The 15,644-nt window shown below is 46.8% G+C and overlaps 1 protein-coding gene across 1 annotated transcript in view; it reads left to right on the forward strand.

The window, feature by feature from the left end:
* Bsn (bassoon presynaptic cytomatrix protein) overlaps positions 1 to 15,644 on the forward strand; it is an 88,753-nt gene that overhangs the window by 20,433 nt on the left and 52,676 nt on the right. The gene's annotated exons all lie outside the window — the stretch shown is intronic.

Here is a 15,644-nt window from a genome sequence, read left to right on the forward strand (position 1 = left end):
CACACCTACATGCACACACGCCTACACGCACACACGCCTACACGCACACACCTACATGCACACACGCCTACACACACATGCCTACACACACACGCCTACACGCACACATGCCTACACGCACACACGCCTACACGCACACACGCCTACACGCACACACGCCTACACGCACACACGCCTACACGCACACACGCCTACACGCACACACGCCTAAACGCACACACGCCTACACGCACACACGCCTACACGCACACACGCCTACACGCACACACGCCTACACGCACACACCTACATGCACACACGCCTACACGCACACACGCCTACACGCACACACGCCTAAACGCACACACGCCTACACGCACACACGCCTACACGCACACACGCCAACATGCACACACACCTACACGCACACACGCCTACACGCACACACCTACATGCACACACGCCTACACGCACACACGCCTACACGCACACACCTACATGCACACACGCCTACACACACATGCCTACACACACACGCCTACACGCACACATGCCTACACGCACACACGCCTACACGCACACACGCCTACACGCACACACGCCTACACGCACACACGCCTACACGCACACACGCCTACACACACACACGCCTACACACACACACGCCTACACACACATGCCTACACGCACACACGCCTACACGCACACACGCCTACACGCACACACGCCTACACGCACACACGCCTACACGCACACACCTACACACATGTCTACACACACACGCCTACACGCACACACCTACACACACGCCTACACACACACATCACTCTCATGTAAATTAATATTTAATAAACTTTTCAAAAAAAGGAGGAGCCCAGCTGGGTCAGGCTGGTTGCCAAAGCCTGTGCTCCCAAGTGTAGAGAAATGCACCTGAGCCCGACTTTTGCTTATTCAGTAAGAAAACATGCTCCAGAGGAATATAAAGTAATTAAGATAGTGGGTCACGACAGCAACCTGCTTCCTGGTCCCTTTGTTTTGCTCTGGGGCCAGGAAAGAGTTTCCTTGGCTCCCTAGCCAGGCCCTGGCTTCTGCTCCCACTCTTTCTTCCGTGAGCACTTGCTCATCTTGGTGCCGCCTCTGCCTTGGTGTGCCGGCCCTGCCTTAGCCCATGGTTTACATTGGGGTTTTTTGGCTATAGCAAAGGCTGAATATCCTAGATATTAAAAAGATACAGGGAAACCAAAACAAAAAAATAAATAAATAAAGTGATGTAATATTGCCAGGAAATGGTGGTGCACGCTTTTAATCCCAGCACTCGGGAGGCAGAGGCAGGCGGATCTCTGTGAGTTTGAGACCAGCTTGGTCTACAAGAGCTAGTTCCAGGACAGGCTCCAAAGCTACAGAGAAACCCTGTCTCAAAAAGCAAACAAACAAACAAACAAAAGACCCAGGGAAGCCCGATCTTCATTTGTAAGTTGACATCTTGTTGTTAGGAACAGGCATTCTCTCTCACAGGCTGGAAGGACAGAAAACATAAGGGTGGGAGGACGGAGGGCGTCTACAGGAAGCCTCTGCCCCTTCTGTTGAGACAGAATTCCTTGCTGGTCTGGAAGTCACAGACAAAGATTCTCCTGCCTCTGTCTCCCAAGTGCTGGTCTGTCCCACCCACTGTAACCAGCTTTGAGATAATTCTTTTTAAAATGAACATTTTATTAAGTTCAAATGTCGTCAGTGCACCATGCGGTGTGTTTCAAGTGCCTTCATCGTCTAGCTTCCTACTTTCCCTCTGCCCTCTATTGCCTGTCTATAGATTGGCAATTCTAAATTTTTGCTTAAATGGGACCATGAAATATGTGTTTTGGGGATCTGACTCTTTCACTTAGTTTTCCAAGGGTCACTCATGAGGTTGCAAACATCAGTCCTTACTCCCTCGTATTACACCCACTGATACTTCATTGCATGGCTGTGTCACCTTTTGTTTATTCAGTCATTGATAAATGTGTTAGATGTGAGTGGTCCTTCCTTCCTTCCTTCCTTCCTTCCTTCCCTCCCTCCCTCCCTCCTTCCTTCCTTCCTTCCTTCCTTCCTTTCTTCCTCCCTCCTTCCCTCCCTCCCTCCCTCCCTCCCTCTCTCCCTTCCTTCCTCCCTCCCTCCCTCCCTCTCTCCCTCCCTCCCTCTTCCTTAAATAAAGATTTATTTATTATGTATACAGTGTTTTGTCTGCATGTATACCTGTACACCAGAAGAGGATACTGGATCTCATTACAGATGGTTGTGAGCCACCATGTGGTTGCTGGGAATTGAACTCAGGATCTCTGGAAGAGCATCCGGTACACTTATGCAGAGCCATCTCTCCAGCCCCTCCAGCTCTTTTCTTAACTTTTATTTTGTCTTTTGAGACAGCATCTTACTTTGTAGCCTAGGATGGTCTCACTCCCGTGATCCTGCTGCCTCAACCCTTCTAGTGTTGGGATTACAAGCATGTGATATCACACTGACTTGCCAGGTTTCTCACGTGTAAAATCACGTGGCTGGCAGATGGAGGGATTTGTATTTTAATTTGTTTTTCTTCCCTAATTGCTTTGGATAAGACCCTCCAGCACTGTGGTAAATTGAATGGTAAAATATCTTCAGCTTCCCTGTGGTGTTCCTGATCTTACAGAGAAAGCCTCGGCCTTTCCCCTCACGAAAATTCACAGCTAAGTATGATGTTAGTTGTGGGTTTTCTGAAGCACTCTGAGTCATGTTGAAGATGTTTCTTTGTATTTCTAATCTATTAAGTTGGTTTTTTTTAAAAAAAATTTCTCTTTTATGTGTGTGTGTCTGTTACACTAATGTCTGTGCACCACATGTGTGCCTGGTGCTCATGGAGTCCAGAGAGAGCACCGGCTCCCCTGGATCTGTAGTTACAGGTGGTTGTGAGCCATCATGTGGGTGCTGAGAACCAAATCTGCTGCCAAGACATCTGTCTAGCCCTTGTTTGAGTTGTTATTTTTTTTTAAAGATTTATTTATTATTATGTATTCAGTATTGTATCTGCCTGCAGGCCACCATGTGGTTGCTGGGAACTGAACTCAGGACCTTTGGAAGATCAGGCAATGCTCTTAACCGCTGAGCCATCTCTCCAGCCCCCGAGTTGTTATTTTTTTAATTGTGAGGTGCTATTAAGTTTTGTCAAATGCTTTCTCCTGCATCAATTGAGATGACTGTGGTTCTTCTCCCCCCCCCCCATTTTTTAAAAATTGGCTTTTCTTTGCTTTTGCTAAAGGTGTTGTATTTGCATCATCTTAGTTAACTTTACGATAGCCTAGCAGAGTGTTTCTGATTTTCTTTTTACTGTTTTTATTGAGCTATATATTTTTCTCTGCACCTCTCCTTTCCTCAGCCCTAAAATTACTTTTTTCTAGACAGTGTTTCTCTGTGTAGCCCTGGCTGTCCTGGTACTCATTCTGTAGACCAGGCTGGCCTTGAATTCTGAGGCCTCTGCCTCCTGAGTGCTGAACCTAAGGTGTGGGATAGCACACCCGGCTTCCCCTTTGTTTTATTAATACAGTATATTGTATTGCGTGAGTTTTAGATGTTTAGCAAACAGTGTTCCAGGAATAATCCCACCTATTTGTTATGTATGATACTGATAAGATGAATTCCATTGCTAGTGTTTTCTTAGTTTTTTATCTCTGCACTTAAGGAAGATTGATTTGTAGTTTCCTCTTTAGAGCATCTTTGTTAATATGAATTATTTTTCAGTATCAGTGTGAATTCCTAGAGACTCTATGTGTGTGCATGTGCGTGTGCATGCACATGTCTGTGTATGTGCGTGTGTGTGTGCCTGTGTGTGCGTGTGCATGTGCACGCACATGTCTGTGTATGTGCGTGTGTGTGGATGTCTGTGTGTGTGTGCGGGGGGTGTGTGTGTGCATGACCACGGCCACCCATAACACAAAATTCATGTGGAAATCAGAGGACAGCTGGAGGGAGTTAGTTCTCTATTTTCTCTGTGGGGGATCTGGGGCTGGAAGGAAGGTAGTTAGGCCTGTTGGGAAGCACTCTCGCAGGCTTGCTGTCTCCCTAGCTTCCCCCTCGTTATCTGAGATGGGAATCTCTCACCAAGCTTGGAGCATGTGCTTTTGCCAGACTGGCAGGCCGTCCAGTCCGCGGGACACCCCTGTGCCGCTGTACAGATGTATGTTACTGTACCCAGCGCTCTTCACAGGGGTGAAGCAGATTCAGGTTCAGGTCCTCAGGTTTGTGCAGTAGGGATTTCACTCTCTGAACTAATTCCCCAGCCACTTGGGAACCTCTGTGCACCCAGGTTGGCTTCAAACTTAGTCCTCTTTCATCAGCCTCATGAGTAGCTGGGATCACAGGCAATTTTCCTTTCTTTTGGTCTTTTTTTTTTTTTTTTCGAGACAGGGTTTCTCTGTAACTTTGGTGCTTGTCCTGGAACTAGCTCTTGTAGACCAGGCTGGCCTAGAACTCACAGAGATCCGCCTGCCTCTGCCTCCCGAGTGCTGGGATTAAAGGCGTGCGCCACCACCACCCGGCTTCTTTTGGTCTTTTTGAGTCAGTGTCTTTCTGTTATGCTGCTCAGTCTGTCCTAGAACTTGCTGTGTAGATCAGACCGGCCTCAAACTCACGGAAATCTCTTGCCTCTCACTAGCGAGTACTTAAAGGTGTGCACTACCATGGCCGACTCTATTTAGAATTTTCAATTTTTTCCTGAGTCAACTTCAGGAGTTTGCATCCTGAACGCCTCCATTTCATCTAAAGGCACATAGCTCTTAATAGTGCTGTTAATAGTGACCCAGTCAGCACATAGCTGTTAATGGTGACCTATTTTATTGAACTCAACACTGTTTATGATTGTAGTAGCATTTCTTTTATTTCTGATTTTAGTAATTTGAGTTTTTATTTCTGCTCTAACCTTCATTTCTGTTCTTTTTTGAAAGGTTTCTTACTAGCATACATTAACTATACACAATAATAGGTTTCATTCTGACATTTTCTTTATTTATATATATATCATATATATAATATATATAATAATATATATAATATATAATATAATATATAATATATATATGATATATATACATATATATATATATATTTTTTTTTGGTTTTTCGAGACAGGGTTTCTCTGTGGTTTTGGAGCCTGTCCTGGAACTAGCTCTTGTAGACCAGGCTGGTCTTGAACTCACAGAGATCCGCCTGTCTCTGCCTCCCAAGTGCTGGGATTAAAGGCGTGCGCCACCACCGCCCGGCTGACATTTTCTTTTTTATACATTTTTTTATTGGTATTTATTGAGCTCTACATTTTTCTCTGCTCCCCTCTCTGCCTCTCCTCTTCCCCCTTCAATCCTCCCCCAAGATCCCCATGCTCCCAATTTACTCAGGAGATCTTGTCTTTTTCTACTTTCTTCTTCCCGTGTAGATTAGATCTATATAAGTCTCTCTTAGTGTCCGCATTGTTGTCTTAAGTTCTCTGGGATTGTGCTTTGTAGGCTGGTTTTCTTTGCTTTATGTTTAAAAACCACCTATGAGTGAGTACATGTGATAATTGTCTTTCTGTGTCTGGCTTACCTCACTGAAAATGATAATTATTTTCCTAGTCTTAAGTATGGATATGCTTGTGTGTCTGCATGTGCACGTGAAGGCAGGTACCGTGGAGTCCGGCAGAGAGCTCTGTGTCTTCTGAAGCTGGAGCTGCGGTGGCCATTGGCTGTCTGACGTGGACTAGGAAGCAAATTCTGGTCCTCTGCAAGAGCAGAATGTGTTCTTAACCAGTAAGCCATCTCTCTAGCCCATCTCTCTAGACCCTCAGCTACTTTTCATACACAGACTAGGACCACCTGCCTAGGGATGGTGCTGTTCATAGTGGCCTGGGCTGTACTACATCAGTTAGCAATCAAGAAAATTTCGTCTTTGCAATTTTAATCCAAAGGTGTTCTGTGTGTTTGTTTTTATTTTATTGAGTCGGGGTCTCATATATCCCAGGCTGGCCTAACACTCCTGGTGTAGTAGAGGATGGCCATGGGTTTCTGGTCCTCCTGCCCTCCCCTCTCAACTGCCAGGGTTATAGGCAGAGCAGGTTTCTCTGTAAGTAGCAATTGCCAGCACTGTCTGAATGTCACACAGAGCTGCACTCTGAAGGCTGGTGGGAGTAAAGGAGGTTGTTATTAGCACTCCTGAGCTCTCCACACCTCAGCTCTGTTTTCCTTTCCAAGGCTCCAAGAGATGTGTGACTAGAATCCGATTAAGATCGTAGTGGAAATATGGCTCTTGGAAATTGGCCTTCTGAGCAAAGTCTCCTTCAGTAGTGTCTGCGCCTTGGCAAACAGGTTGAGGGTGAAGTCAAGGCAAACAACTGGACCCGGGGCTCTGGGAGCTCAGGGATGGAGCTGCTTTCCCACTCGGGCTCTACCTTTTAAGAATATAGGCTGATTCTGAGCCAGCCCAATTTCTCTCCAGTCTCAAAATGATACCAAAAACCCGTTCCACAGCTCTCTGTATGTGTCACTAGGATGGTTTGCTCCTGAAGAATTTATTCTTCTATATTTTTCAATAGGAGGTAGGTATTAGATTTCTGAAAACTGTAGGATTTGTTTAAATGAGTCACAGCTTTTGGCTAAAATAGAGAAGATTCCATCTGGTGCCTTTGCGTGGTCTCCAGTTCTGTTCTCTGCGAGCTAGAAGGGAAGCAGAACTTGATGTTCTAGGAGCTCACCATGACTATGCCGCGTCACCTTTCAGGCACCAGGCTCCCCTGAGAAACTCCTGCACTGAGCCGCCATGTTTGGGAGAGTGAGGTGGGGGGGACGGGTAGTGAGCATGAGCTGAGGTCTGACACCTAATTCCCTGGAGTGCCCTTGGGTTTGCCTCTTGGAGGTTACAAAGAGGAACCTTCACAGCAGAGCTGGTTTCCTCAGGACCCTAGCCCACTGTGCGCTCATAATCTCCAGGTTCCTCAAGGAGCAAGTCGACGCGTCCTGACTGAAGAGGCTCCTGAGGGCAGGTGGCAGTGCCCCAAATCAGGAAGGGTCATGAGGGCACGAAGCTACTTGAAGGAAGGGTATGGGTTTGTTGGGAAGGAGGCCTAGTTCTGATCCTAGCTTTGCCTTGATGTGTTCATTCATCTCGTTCAACTCTGATTTCCTCACTTGGGCCTCCACCACAGTGCTGATGAGATTGACTGCAGTGGTGGATGTAAAGGGTTTGGCTAAAAGTGGCTGGTTCCCTCGCCTGGCCCCACAGTCCTGCCTGCTCCCTTCCATGCCCTTTTGTCAGTGATAGGTTGCTGTGTTTGGACTGAAGGGTGTGCTGTGAGTCAGGACCACACTACAGAGGATGCTGACACCCTACACAGACCCTGTAGAGTGGAGGCTTCTGCTCAGTCAATAGGTTGGCCTGACTGCTTGGCCTTGTCTGCCTCTCTCTGAGCACCTCAGTGGGATACCTCCATTTCTGGCTCCTTCAGGACAGCTCTCCTGGGACCCTCAAGGTCCTTAGACCCTTTTTTGCTGGTCTCCTGCCTGGTCCTGGAGTCACCCGTCTCTAGCTAGCTCCCTGAGAAAGTGACCTTGTCTGTAGGACTCATTCATCTTTGCTTGCTGCTGATACACTGCCTGGCTGCCTGGCCAGTGTGGGACGAGGCCTTCTTCCAGGGGGCCACTGAAGTGGCTATGTGGCCCTGTGAGCAAATGCCACTGGCTTTCCTGCTAGTCCCCAGCAGTGCAGCGTAGCTGGCTGGGGGTGCTTGTCTGGTTGCCACTGTTGACTATTTCCACAGATGCTGAATTAGCAAATGGCTGCATCTTTGTGTGTGTGTGTGTGTGTGTGTGTGTGTGTGTGTGTGTGTGTGTGAGGAGGGCTGAGCTGTTGGGCTAGGAAGACCATGGATGCCAGCACATTTGTTCTTGACTCACAGGCAGCCTGCCTCATTGCCTCATTGCAGGAACAAGGCGAGTAGAGGGAGCAGGGGCATAATAGTAAATTAACTGTTTAGGGTGGTCCCTGCTCTTAGTACATTCACAATACTACACAGCAGCCCCTCTATGGAGTTCTCACTTTCATCATTTCAGAAAAAAACTCAGTGCTAGTGAGATGGCTCGGTGGAGAAAGTGCTGGCTGTGCTAGCCAGACCCGAGCTCCATTCCTGGTGATGCCGTGAAAGAGAGAACTGTCTGTCCGTCCGTCTGTCTGTCTGTCTCTCTCTCCTGGTGATACAGTGAAAGAGAGAGCTATCTGTCTGTCTGTCTTCTCTCTGTCTTTGTCTTTCTGTCTCTTTCACACACACAAACACGCACACACATGCTTCACAAATTAATTAAATAAAAACATCTGTTAAAAATTAAAAATATTGCTGGGCAGTAGTGGCACACACTTTTAATCCCAGTACTTGGGAGGCAGAGACAGGTGGATCTCTGTGAGTTTGAGGCCAGCCTGTTCTACAGAGTGAGTTCCAGGACAGCTAGGATTGTTCCACAAAGAAACCTTGTCTTAGAAAAAAAAATTAAAAATATCTGGGCATGGTGGCCCATGTCCTTAATTCCAGCACTCAGGAGGCTGATGCAGGTTGATCTCTGGAAGTTCAAAGCCAGCCTATAATAGCAAATTCTAGGACAGCCTGGGCTATATAGAAAGATCCTGTCTTAGACAGATAGGTAGATAGGTAGACAGACAGACAGGCAGACAGACAGATAAAAAAGGGGCTAAACAGGTGATACAGTGTGGTTAAGGACACTTGTAGCCGGGCAGTGGTGGCACACACCTTTAATCCCAGCACTGGGGAGGCAGAGACGGGGATCTCTGAAGCCAGCCTGGTCTACAGAGTGAGTTCCAGGACAACCAGGACTACGCAGAAAAACTGTGTCTTAAAAAAGCACACCCCACCCCCCCAAAAAAATTAAAGGGAGCACTTGTTGCTTTTTTAGAGGACCACTGTTCAATTCCCAGCATCTACATGACAGCTCACAACCATCTGTAACTCCGGTACCAGGGGACCCAACACTTCCTTTTGGCCTCCCTGGGTACCACACATGTATATGGTGCACAGACATACATGTATGCAAAACATCCATACATATAAAATAAAAAAATCTTGAAAGAATAATAAACTTTTAAAAATCAATAATTTTTAAAAAGAAAACTCCATTTTCATTAATAAGTTACTCCCATCTTTTCCCTAGCCCCCGACAGTCACTATTCTGCTTTTTGCATCTATGCATTTGCCTTTTCTATGAATTTTATATACATGGAATAATGAAATTTGCCTTTTTGTCTCAGCTCTTCTACTTAGTAGGTATTTAGTCTCACTTACAGTATAGCAGGATCCTGAACTTCATTTTTTTTTTTTGCCTTCTTTACTCTGGTAAAATATGCATCATATGGAATTTCAACTTTTTGTTTCTTGCATTTTTGTTTATTATTATTGTGTGTGCATGATGTATGTGTGGGCCGGTGTCCTATCGCAGTGTTCATACAGAGGTCCATGGAGAACTCTGTACTTTGTTTTTCTTTTTCTTTTCTTTGTGGGGAGGTTTGAGACAGCTCTGTAGCCCAGGCTGGCCTCAAACTCACAGACATCCACCTGCCTCTGCCTCCTGGGTGCTGGGATTACAGGCGTGAGCCTCTATGCCGAGCTTACGCCATCTAAGTGTACAGTTCAGTGGTATTGGGCGTGCTCACACTGTTGTGAAGCCGGTCATCTCCAGAGCCCTTCAGGGTCTCAAACAGAAACTGCACTGCTCCACAGTAACCCCCGTCCTTCCCCGGGACCCTGGTGCCCAGGGTTTTACTTTGTCTCTAAGAATTTGGCTAAGTATAGATTTCAGGTACTTTCTGTAACATCTGCTTTTTGAGACTGCTTATCTCATTAGCATAATGTCTTTAGGGTTTATCCATTGTGGCATGTTTTCATTTCCTTCCTCTTTGGGGCTAGGTAACATTTTGCCATACGTATATAGAAAACTGTTTATTCATCTGTCGATGGACATGAGGTTTGTAATGCATTTTAGCTGTTGTGATCAGAGATCCTTGAATATCTCTAACAGCCTAGTGGACATCAGAGTGACTCTGAGATGAGATGCCGAGGTTTGGTGAGGGTCCTGTGTCCCAGGCCTCCCAGCTCCTCCCCTTCCTCCCTTAGATGCCCTTCCCTGAGCCCTGGTACAACTCCCAGGATGTTTGTATGACTCTTCTCACATATGCCTTCTTCAGACGTCTCCCCACTTCCTCCCCCATGTTCTTCTAAACATCTCTCATGCCCTGGATTTGTTTTCTTGGGTTTTTCCTGCATCTTGGCCATAAGGCAAGTTCCATGAGATGAGCAGCCTTGTCTGCCTACATCGGTGCCAGGTAATCAAGTCTGCAGAGCAGCTCAGTGCCAGGCACCTGCTCCCGAAGAGAAGCTGAGGTGTAGTGGAGCAGCAGCCTTGTAAAAGCCTGATACTCTTCCTCTCCAAGTTTCCCTCCGGTGTCCTTGATTCTCTATTTCTGATACCCACTCCGTTTCCAGGTACCCAGTGCGCCCAGGTTCCCAGCCCCTTCCTCAGACATTCCTTTGATCTTGGAAGCCTGGCCTGCCCGAACATATAGTGTTGCCCTTAGCCTTTCAGCAAGGCTGTGGGGGCCCCCAATGCACTCACCTGATTCACCTGATTCGGGCGGGGGGGGCGGAGTGGGCTTTGGGCTCTCAGATCCTGGTCTCCTCCTGTCAAGCACAGACCTCACAGCTCATCCTTTCTTTTCTCTTAGAGTTCCTGGCTGACTTCATATTACTTCCCACTTCCCTGAGACTTTGGCATCAGAATCTCAGGCTTCCTGCCCACTCTACTTGCTGTTGAGCCAGGGAAGGAAGGGAGGAAGGCGAAAGCTAATGTTTTCCTCGGTGCCTACTGTGCACCTGGCATCTATATTCCTTTTGCTGGCATGGTCCTGGATTCTGTGTTGGCCCAGGCTGGCCCTGGCATGGTGATTTCTGGCCTGGGCTGTTGTTCAGGGCATTTGCCCTTCCCTTTGGGAGCAGGCTTCCTTCATTACTTGGTGGTTATCCCTGAGCCATAGAGAATGCATGTGTATGTACATGTGAGCATTACTGTCATACACGCACACACGTGCACGTATAGTATCTCACCAAGTATTTTCCTCCAGTATTAATTCTGATTCCAGCTCCACAAGCTGACATATGGGACCAATTTCTCTCTTCCTCTCCCTCTAAAACAGGGCTTCACTATGTAGCTTAGGCTAGCCTAGTACTTTTGGTGTAGTCTAGGTTAGCTTTAAAGGGATAGTCCTGCCCCAGCCAACCTCTGGGATTATATGTTTGTTACCGTGGGTCTAAGTACAACAGTTGTTCTCAACCTATGGGTCGCAACCCCTGGGACTGAATGACCCTTTCCCAGGTGTCTTGTAAGACCATCAGAAAAGGCTGGGTGGTGGTGGCACACGCCTTTAATCCCAGCACTCGGGAGGCAGAGACAGGTGGATCTCTGTGAGTTTGAGGCCAGGCTGGTCTAAAAAGAGAGTTCTAGTACAGTCTCCAAAGCTACACAGAGAAACTTTGTCTCAAAAACCAAACCAAACAAACAAACAAAAAAAAAAACAAAAAAAAAAAAAACAAGAGCACCTAACCACTATGCCATCTCTCCAGCCACCTTAAGATTTATTCAAAAGGCCATTGGAAAAACACAGATATTTGCATTATATATGTGTGTCACATATGTGTCTGGTGCCTACAGAGGTTAGAAAAGAGTGTCAGTCCTCTGGAATTGGAGTTACAGGGTGTTGTGAGCCACTGTATGGGTGCTGGGAACTGAGCAAGAGTAGAAGTGTTCTTAACCACTGAACCCTCTTTCCAGCTCCTCAGACATTTGTTTTTGTGAAATTTAAAGCTGAATCAATGCTCTCACCACGTTAGCTAGGTTCAGAAATGTCCCTGAGCCTCTGCTCCCCAGGCAAGGAACCCTGGAAAGGAGAGGACAGGGAGACAGTTCCTGTGGCCAGAGAGATGGCTTCTCTTGGTGAGCGTGGGTCCAGGCACTCGAAAGGTATTAGTGTTAAGTTGAACTAGATTAAAAACCTTAGATGGGAAGTTTTTACCTTACATCAGAGGAAAGGTCAGAGCCCAGAGCCCCAGCTGGATTGCTCAGAACTGTAAAAGCGGGCGTGGTGATGTAGCTCAGCCAGCAGAGCACTTGCCCAGCTCGCCTGAGGCTCTGGGTTCACTCTGCAGCACAGGAAACAGGCATGCTGTTCACACCTATAGTCCCAGCACTTGGAGAGCAGAGGCAGGAGGATCAGGAGTTCAGGGTCACCCTCAGCTCCATAGAGAGTTTGAGGCCAGCCTGACTACCTGAGACCCTGAAAAGGCAAAAATCACAGAGGAAGGACTGGAGCAACGGCTTAGTGGTTAAATGCACTTGCTGCTTTTGCAAAGGACCTGGGTTTTGTTCCCAGCACCCACATGGAGATGTCAAACTCCAGTGCCAGGGGACCTGTCACCTTCTTCTGACCTCCTTTGGAAACAGGCATGCAGAGATATATACAAAACACTCGTACACATAAAAAGAAATACATCTTCTAAAAAAAAATTGCCGAGGAAAGACAGTAATTGGAAGAGGGGAAATGAGCCAGCATCCATGTAAATTCTCCCGCACTGAGGCCGACAGCGTGTGGAACATGGACACAGCGATGCTGAAGATGGAAAGGGGGCGTCTGTGCACGTGCCCTTTGATGTTGCAGTGGGTGCTGTTTAGAAGAGGGGCTGCTTTTCTGGCTGAAAGGCATCTCATTTGCCATCCTAGTTAGGGTTTCTACTGCTGTAATGAAACACCATGACCAAAGCAGGCTGAGGAGGAAAGGGTTTATTTGGCTTCCACTTGCACATCATAGTTCATCACTGAAGGAAGTCAGGGCAGGAACCTGGAGGCAGAAGCTGATGCAGAGGCTATGGAAGAGTGTTGCTTACTGTCTTGCTCCCTGTGGCTTGCTCAGCCTGCTTTCTTATAAAACTCAGGACCACCAGCCCAGGGTGGCACCCCCACAATGGGCTAGGCCCTCTTCCACCAATCAGTAGTTAAGAAAATTCCTTACAGGCTTGGATACAGCTCATTTTTTTGTTGTTTTGTTTTGTTTTTTTGAGACTCGGTTTCTCTGTGTATCAGCCCCGATTATCCTGGAACTCACTCTGTAGACCAGGCTGGCTCGATCTCACAGAGATCTGCCTCCTTCTGCCTCCCAAGCGCTGGGATTAAAGGTGTGCGCCACCAACGCCCGGCGAGCGTGTGGGTATACATGTGTGTTCATGTTCTGCGACTATATATGTTTATTCTTACATGTGTGGAGGTCCAACATTGATGTAGGTGATGTATGGTGCTTTTCTTGACTGCTCTTCACTTTATATTTTGAGACTCAGTCACCCATTAATCCTAGAGCTCACCAATTGTGTGTAGTCTCACTAGTCAGCTTGCCCTGAGGGTCCCCCAAGTGCTGGGAGTACAAACGTTTCCATGCCCACCCAGCTTTTATGTGGCTTCTGAGATCCACACTGCAATGCTTATGTTTCACAGCAGGTGCTTTGTCCATGGAGCCCTCTGCCCAGCCTAGGAAACTGGGCCTTATCGAAAGAGAATGTAGGGTGAGCTGGGGGCGGGATGAGTTGGGTGTGGCACCAGGAATCCTTGTCTGCAGGCAGTACGGGAATAGGAAACTGCCTAGAGACTAGGAGTCCCACTGTAGTGTGCTATGGAGGACGTGAGCCAATGCCCACAGTCGGGTGGTTGGTCTCCTTGGAGATGCTTCCAGAAGGCCTCATTCTCATGCTTCGTGAGTGCTTGCACAGTGTGACTCTTTAAGGCTTCCTTCACATGTGTGACTGATTGTGGTCACTGACCCAGAAAACCAGGCCTTTCTCAGCTAGACTTTCGGAATAAGCCTTCTGAGCAGATACTGTCATGTCTATCCCAGGCTTTCAAGTCCTTCCCCATTCCTGTCTGTCATTGGGCTGGGATGCCTGGTAGGCTCCAGGGTTATTGCAGTGGGTCCCTTGTCTTCCATGCCCAGGGCATTGGCCCCTACCACAGAGAGCCTCTGGCTCCCTAACCAGTCATTCAGTTGACAAACATACTGAACCTGCTGGCTGGGTCCTGTGCAGGCTCTGAGAACTTTCTGACCATGTGTAGAAGAAAGTTAGAAGATCCACTTTTCTCTAGACACACACACACACACCATCATCATCCTCCTCCTCCAGAATTTCTCTCGTATCCCACATTCTTTTCTTTTCCTGGGAGGACTCTTACATCTTTAACACACAAACACACATGCATGCCCATGCATACACGCACGCACACGAACATTCAAGTCCCCATTGCTTCATGTGTGAAAGGTGGAGTTTTGTGGGTAAAAACATTCATTTTTTAAATTCTTTTGACTGTAATAAGTTTGAGCATGCAAAGCAAAGGTCTTATTTCTCCTTGATATTGGCTATCTCTTTTGAAAATTGTTATTGTGTATGTGTATGATTTGGGGGGCATGTGCTGTGGTTTGTGTGTGGAGGTCAGAGGACAGCTTCCATGAGTCAGTTTTATCCTGCCACTGTGGGTGCTGGAGATGGAACACAGATGCAGGCTTGCTGACCCATTCGCTGGCCCCTCCCTGCTGTTTCTAGTGTTAACCACTGCCTTGCTGCAGATCAGTGCTGTAGGTCCTTTATCAAAGTGGGACTCTTCAGTCTCTGGTAGAAGCCTACTCAAGTGCCCTTGTCCCTGGGCTGCGGAGACAAGTGATACACTGCTCACTGGGTGTCTCAGCGCAAGTGGAGATGGGAAATTCTGACCCCTTCTATAATTTTTGTACATTTCTATTTAATGATGTGGTGTGTGTGTGTGTGTGTGTGTGTGTGTGTGTGTGCGCGCACGTGGGCACGTGCCTAGCATGGCATGCTTGTGGAGATTAGAAAACAGCTTTTCCAGAGTTGGTTCTCCTTTCATCATGTGGATCCCTGGTACTGAACTCAGATTTTTATGCTTGGTGGCAAGTGCCTTTACCTACTAAGCCACCTCAGTTCTTCCTTTTGTTTTCTTTCAGAATTAAAACTAAGAATAAATAAATAAATAAAGTCAATAGGCATTTCCCCAATTCTTTTTTAACCATTTTTGAGTCACAGACAAGTTTTTTCTTACTCTTAAATAGAAAGAAGCAGAAATATTATTAGTAACTTTTTCATTTCCTTTAATATTTAAAACAAGAAGCCTTGATCTCAATCTCTTTTGTCCTTTAGTTGCTTATTCATTATTTTTTAGTGTATAAAACAATGCATTTCCTTATAACTTTAAGTTTTCTTTCTTGCTTTCTTTCTTTTTTCTTCCTTTCTAAGTAATGTCTCCCTGGTTGACTAGAAATTCACTGTGTAGCCAAAGCTCACACTTCCATACAGGTGTAGACTACCGTGCTCAGCTCATGACATTTCATACCTGTATATCATCACCTTGCTCACATTTATGCCCCTCCCATTATGTAGAAAGATAACTTATTAACATGGGGTACGCGAAAGTTACTTTGGTGATTCTTTCCCTGAATGGACAATAAATACACTTTTATTTGTTTGTTTTGGGTTTTTGATACAGGGATTCTCTGTGTAGCCCTAGTTGTTCTGGAACTAGCTCTGT

The sequence above is a fragment of the Microtus oregoni genome, unplaced genomic scaffold (genome assembly GCF_018167655.1).
Source record: "Microtus oregoni isolate MIOR12 unplaced genomic scaffold, Mior012 000028F_ref0000031, whole genome shotgun sequence".
In the NCBI taxonomy this organism is placed as follows: domain Eukaryota; kingdom Metazoa; phylum Chordata; class Mammalia; order Rodentia; family Cricetidae; genus Microtus; species Microtus oregoni.